This window comes from Balaenoptera ricei, chromosome 4 (assembly GCF_028023285.1).
Source record: "Balaenoptera ricei isolate mBalRic1 chromosome 4, mBalRic1.hap2, whole genome shotgun sequence".
Lineage (NCBI taxonomy): Eukaryota > Metazoa > Chordata > Mammalia > Artiodactyla > Balaenopteridae > Balaenoptera > Balaenoptera ricei.
Genome location: NC_082642.1, coordinates 31,403,934 through 31,411,497, shown reverse-complemented (window position 1 = coordinate 31,411,497; position 7,564 = coordinate 31,403,934).

Genomic DNA, 7,564 nt, shown 5'->3' with positions numbered 1-7,564 from the left:
CCCCCGCCACTTCCCCTTTGGTAACCATAAGTTTGTTTTCTATGTCTGTGGGTCTATTTCTGTTTTGTAAATAAGTTCATTTGCATCTTTTTTTCAGATTCCACATATAAGTGATATTATATGATATTTGTCTTTCTCTGTCTGGCTTACTTTACTTAGTATGATAATCTCCAGGTCCATCCATGTTGCTCCAAATGGCATTATTTCATTCTTTTTAGGGCTGAGTAGTATTACATTGTGTGTGTATATCTAGATATAGATATAGATATAGATGTGTCTGTGATGACAAAAGAAGAGTCAAAGCAATGTGACATGGGAAGGACTTACTGTGACATTGCTGGCTTTGATGACAGAGAAAGGGGGCCACAAGTCAAGAAATATAGGTGGCCTGTAGAAATTGGAAAAGGTAAGGAAATGAATTCTCCCCTGGAGCCTCAAGAAAGAAACTTTTGATCCAGTGAGACCCATGTCAAACTTCTGCCCTGCAGAATTGTTAAGATAATAAACTTGTACAGTTTTAAGCCATTAAATTTGTGGTGATTTGTTACAACAGCAGTAGGAAACTAATATCCCAGGTTATTATCTTTTACTAGAATGTAATCTTCGAGAGAGAGGGATTTTGTCTATCATTTTCCTTGTATCTCCAGTTTATAACACTGTGCCTAGCATAAATTTTTGAATGAATAAGTAGATGAATAAATGAATGAACTAAGAAATCTGTGATTCACCTCCAAAAGTTCAACTTGCAGGCTTCATTTGAAGTGCTGGTCTTCCCTCTATGGGAGTCACAAATGTGGAGAATCAAGTAGAAAATGCAGCCGATGATTTCGAGTTTCTCTCTATGGGTCAGAAGGGAAAACACTGGCTGAGAAAAAGTGAAAAATAAGCCCTCTTCTGCAAAGAGAGAAGGATTATGCCAAGCCAAGAGAACAATCAAAGATGCTAGCAAATCATGATCTGGGACAGCACTTACTCTCTATTTGAGCTTTCATGTGGGATGTGTTTTCAGTCAGCTGATATTTCCTATTCAATTTCCAGAAAGATCCCACTGTCACCAGCTTGGTAAAATACTGGGTCACCCACATCAACTCCAAAATGGTCTCTCTTCCGGTGCAGCTAGATTTTATGATTTACACCCATTAATGGGAACCAGTAACTCTTCCAGAAGAAAAATGATGGCATCTTCTGAAGAATGTATCCTTTTCCAGGCAATTTGTTTCTGAAGAGAGAGTTCATATTACTCATCAGATGAGTCACTCTGTCTCTATGGGTTCAGCAATAGAATACTTTTAGTGCTCAGAACCAACGAGTTATAACTGGCAGCTTTCTTCACCAGGAATAAAGAGTTGTGCCAGAAAATGAGCAAGCCACTGTAAGGAAAGTATTAAGGCAACGTCATCTGAGCTGAGCTCAGACTCATTGAAATACTATGAAATATAGGTAGCAAAACACATTGTCTGAGAGATAAAAGAATGGTCCTTGACTATTTTCACACACAAATTTCATTTGCACAACATATCCTTAACCAAAGCATATGTGTATATATGTATATATCAGCAGTAGCTAACATATAACTTCATATGCAAAATGTGGACGTATGGAATAGCTTTGCAGGGTGGTCCAGCCAACCAGTCAAGCTCTGGGCAGAGAAAATTCCTTACTTCAGATCCAGGAACGCCCACTGGGAATGAACCAGTATTCTGATCTGCACCTTACTCTCGCTTTTTTCCTCCCTGATTCCCCACCAAATATTCTTAAATCTTCGAATCTCTGTCTTTCTTCATGGTAACTGTGGAGGAAATGATTTTGGATGGAATTAAGCAGGTGCAGGTGGTGCCATAGCACGTACTAGCTCCCAGCATAACATCTGCTTCCGATTCTTCAAAGCTTCTTATTTTTACAACAGTCCTCTTTGTCTTTTCTCTCTTTTTTGTAGGTCTGTGGGGTTGTTTTTTTTCTTCCTATTTCAAGTCCCTGGAAGAAAGAGGAAATGGTGGTGGAGGACGGCAGAATTTCCATATGCTTCATCAGATGATAGCACGTAGTTACGTCTGTTGAATACGATGCTGAAGTGCTCACACTTTCTGGACCAGGACTATCCAACCGAGCTTTCTGCAATGATGGAAATGTTCTATATCCACACTAGGTCTGTCCACTAACTTCACATATCTGTTGAATGCTTCAGATGTGGCTGGTCTAATGACTAACTGATTTTTTAATTTTGATTCATTATAACTAACTTAAATTTAGCCATCTGTGGATAGTAGTTGCCCTATGAGGCAGCGCAGTTCTAAAGGCTTGATGAGCATTAGAATTCCAGTTCACGTTTTTCTGTACTTTACCTCATCCTCGATTTATTTAAGATAAAATCCTTTCATGTTAAAGTTTGCATCTCAAAACATTGTTTTCCTAAGTATAACCATTCTTTCTTTCTTTCACTCTCTCAAGTTTATTCCACCTTGCTTCCTCTGTAACTCTTATCCTTTTCCCACAGTCATATCCAATCACTTACACACACACACACACACACACACACACACACACAAACAGAACACTAGATAACATGAAGAAAGAGGTGTCAGTCATCCTCATGTATATTGCTTCTGAAAAACAATATGAGAGAAAAGAAGAGGGGGGAAATATGTGATGGCTCATCACCTAACATTTCCAAATGTAAATATAAGGGAAAGTTTATAAATACAGTGCAATGTGGTTATACAGGGCCATGAGTTGCTGCTCATTACAGAGTATTTACACAATGACAACGTGAAACGTGTGATGAAGTGTTACCATTAACCAGGAGAGGAAAAGCAAAACAGAATTGGAGAGTTTTGAAAGGTTTAGACCTTTAAGAACCTTGCAGTTTCATGAAACTTTTTTTTTTTTTTCCCTCAAGGGATGTTTTTCTTCTCTTAAGCCATTGTTGGTCAAGGGAATGTTTAATAAATTACTTGTTTTTATTCCTAAGTGGTACGCTGGACTGTGTAACTAATAAAGCCTGTTGTTTAACAGTCCTGCCCACTGTCTATAGCAGAAATAAAGATGGGGACATGCCATTCTGAATCTGACCAGATCCCAAACCTCCCATCAGAAGTTAAGGTTTGGTTTCTAAATTTGGTATCCATAGTTTCTCAAATGGGCCCACTAGCAAGAAGAACAATTTCATTACAACAAACTCTTTCTTAAAAAGACATGAAAACTAGCATGCTGTTTCAGCAGTCCTTTCCTATCGAAATCTGTCTACACTGGCAGATATCCATATGAAGGAACAACCTACAAGGAAGCATGGCAGGTTTCACCATGATCCTTCAAATTTGGGACATAAAGTCAGTACCCTTGTTGGTAATGTTCTGCTTCCCCAGGGAAACAGATCTGAAATAAGGTTTGGTTTATCTGAGGGGTGCAGTACACTGGTGTGCCAATAATCAGGTGATACAGGGAAGGAAAGACAGCCAACGGGAGTGCTTTATTAAGCCAGTTACTATGGTGAGTGACTGAAGCTTAATCCCAGGGATTAGGTGGGATACTGTGTAAAATATCAGTTAAGGGTCAGGGAATTAGGTTACTTGTACCCCCATAGCTGTTAGTCATTGGTAAAGTAATGCCTCAGAGGGTAGTTAATTACCAGACACATCACTAGGGTAAAGTGGGTTATTTCCATCGAGGGTAGTCCACTGACAAAGGTGCTGGTACGCACTGTTAGAAGTCAGGCTGGCATCCACAGGTGGGGTGAGAGGTCCTGAAGGCTTATAGCCAGAACACTGACAGAATCTGCTACATAAATATTACATGTGATGGAATCCTTCTTAGGGTAAAGAATGTTAATTTTATAGAGTTCCCTTTTGTTTGTCCAAATATTGCATTTACTAGCTGCAAAAGGTGGTTGTCTAGAATTTGGTGAGTTCTTCCACTTTAGTTCAAGATTAAATAAACTTCAATAATGACCTTCCCATATTTCTAAGATGAAGGAAGACTAGTTTCTTGTTTTGTTCAGAAGCTACTCTGTATCATCGATTGTTTGAACCATGGGATTTTTCCTCATTTGCTTAAATTTTTCTTCATATGGAATAATCTGATTTTTAAACAACGATCCCAGGTTTGGATCCATAAATGGGTGTGTCCCATATACAAAAGGCACAGAACTCCATGAAACTCCGATTGTGGGTCTCCCTGGTTGCTGAGACATATTAGCATGAAGGGCATGAATCTTTCATCTAAGTTATGTGTATATGTTGTTTTCATGTACTTAAAACATGACATGATTAAACAGTAAAACCCCACATGGCTTCACTCACGCACATGCAAATTTATCATAGAATCCACCTGTCATAGATCATACTCAAGAGAAAGTCAGGACTTTGTATAACATCCAAGGTACATGGTATGACTCAGACCACCCAATCCCTCCCCACGAGGATGATACAGATTTGGTGGAGGGTGGCCCATGATGTTGAAGTATGGAAGGAGGGGGGATGGGGACTGGCCTGAACTCAGGGGAGTGACCATGAAGAACCTCACAGAAACACAGAGCAGAAGAGACACACGTGATCAGGAGTCAGGAAGCAGAACCAAGATGGAGGACCACGAGACAAATCCAAGCATCCAATTGGGCACAGGCATGGCGGAGGCAGGGTCAGGAGAGGAAGAAGCCAGAGTGAGGATCTTACTGAGGAACCAAAAAGGCAGAGAGGGCTAGAAAAGGGGAAAAGAACTAGAAGGGGTGTGATCTGAGGAAAATGGCGCAAAATGGTTCAAGGTCTCATCTGAGAATGCCAGCAACCCTCTGGGGCTCGTGTAGCCTTGGCACACCCTTCCAGCCAGAAACATTTCTTTGTAGAGTTCTACTGAGAAAATGAACACATTGACAGATGTATAAACAGCACCCCAAATGGCAAGGCTCATTCAGCTCTGTATTCCTTACAACTGGCACGTAAGACTTAATATATGTTTGGGATTCTGCTCAACTGGTTAATAATTTTTACTTATTTTTTGACAAAACCAGCACATATTTATTGTAGAAAGTTTGAAACATGCAGAAAAAAATCAAGGAAGAAAATTAAATTCTCCAACAATCCACCTTCTCAGAAATGTTTACATGTGTTCAGTAGTTTTAACAAAGCATTGGTATAATATAATGTAGTATACAGTAGTGTAGCATAGTACAGTATAATATAATATAATTAATATAATGTCATGTAATCAATATAATTAATATAATCTAATGCATGCAATATAATATAATTAATATAACTACAGTAATATAATATAATATGTGCTGTTTCATAACTTTTTAACTTAATACTTCAAAGTATCATTCCATTCAATTGCATTTTGTCCATTTGTGAGAAATACTTCTAGGCACATAGTATTTTTGGAGGTAAAAATGTCACCACCACCACCACATCATACACAAAACATATGAAAGAGCAAAACCTTGGTTTGTGTCACTCCCTAACGTGACAGGGTTATCACGGTAGTGTCCCAGCAGGAAATAGATTGCATGTTCAGATGAGTTTGAGGGGGGGTTGGTAAAGGGGGTAGGGAAACTGCCAGGACCCAGGAGGCAGTGACAACAGTGCTACCACCAGCCCTAGACCTGAGGAGCAGAGGAGAGGGAACAGTGACCAGAACATAGAAGGAGGGCCATGAACAGGTGGCCCCCTTGACAGGAACAGTGGTCTGGTCCAGGGGGATAGCCGACCTGAGATAACCCTGATGGAAGGGAGATGGGAAGAGATATTCCCCAACCCTAGACTGCTCTTCGTTTGACATTCTGCCAGTGTCCCCTCCCCATGCTGAACCCACCCAGAAATCAGCTATCAAGGAAGCCTTTAGATGTGGCCCAAAGAGGCCAGCTTTCTGTGGCTGGAAAGGGGGTTCTGTCAAGCACTAGTGCCCATGAAGGGTCACTTCTCTCATCTCTACATTCTGAGTAGCAGAACCTGTCTATCTTTCATTCATTCATTTAATTCTTCACTTAACTCAACAAAGATATTCAAACATCATATTAATACTAGCAAAAAATTGGGGGTGAGCAGAGAGTAGAAGATAGCCTAAAATACCCAGCGATAGGGCATTGTTAAATGTTGGTACATCAAAGGATGCAGTTCTATGCAGGTAATAATAATATATATTATTCAAATAACAATGTCAATTTTCTTTTTCATTGGAGTATGCTGGCAGAGCCACATTTGGAAGGAATTTAGATTGTAAGGAATTGAACCATGGGTCTTAAGGTGGCATTTTATTCAAACAAGTGTGGGTAATTTTCTAAGTGCTGTGCCATTTCCTTTCTATCCCTTATTTTGAAAAAATGAAAATTCTCTGCAGTTTGGTTCAGAGTTATGGTTTCATTTTGATTTCCTTCTTTTCTTCCTGGCAGTTAATATACGAATTTGATATGAGAGAAGAATGAGAAACATATCAGACAAAGGCTGAAGCCATTACAGAATAAAGATAAAAACCCAACTTGCCCTGCTTTACTGACGCTGTTGCCTAGTTATTTTCTTCCTCCTACTTTATAGCATTTTATCAAGTTTTCTTTGTAGTCAACAGCTGACATAAGGTGTCAAATTATCAGCCAAATCTTAATACAATAGCAGAGTGTACACAGCACATATAAAACAATATCTCTGCAGTTGCACAAATGAGAATAATTTTGACCCCACTTAACCAGACCACTTTTCAGGGAAAATAAAAAGTATCTCCCTGTGGTCTAGGCCACAATGACCTTCATAAGTCCCCAAGCCCAAATGGCTTCCAACCTGAATCGACCAGTCATGTTACTTTTCCAACTAGAAACATTTTCTGGAAAGGCCACAAAGATTAAACTCCTTATCCAAATCATGAGACTTTTCGATTGTTGTCATTTTATGTTGCAAAAAGATAAAGTCTAAATATTCTGCTGGATTAAATAACCCACATCGCCCTATGACAAAATATTGATATATGAGTTAGTATGTTTGGCCTGACATAAATGCCCATCTTCTATACTAGCATATTTTATTCTGGGTCATATAAATGAGAAGAGATAATTTCAATAAAAATAAACATGATATTCACCACTGTTAACAATCTCAGAAAAATTGGCATTCGCTTTTAACAGCATTTGTTCAATACTCCTTCAACTGACAGAGGGTTTTACTCTCCCCAGAGGAGAGAGAGGTGGAATCTTCCTCTGGAAATGGTGTGTTTATTGCAGGTAGGTGCCTCTGTTTTCTCAGTCTAGTGATATGCTGTGACATGTTTCCTTCCGCAAGCGAAAATTGACATTATGTGTACAAAACCCAGGTAACTGTGACTGTAAATCATCCCTCTTCGATATTAAGGTGCTATTTGTGGGTTTTTCAAAAAGTGAGTTGACAGAGTTATTTTTAAGAAACTCATTTTCTTACAAGGTAAGGAATCATTATAAGTATTGAAACAACGAATTGATACTTCTTATCATGATCCCTTAACCGATTCAAGCATCTCTCTTAGTTTGGGACAACGTTTTTGCCGGTGATTGAATAACACCATGGCTCTTGAGAAAGCACTTACAAGCTTCTGTTTACGTAGCATCAGA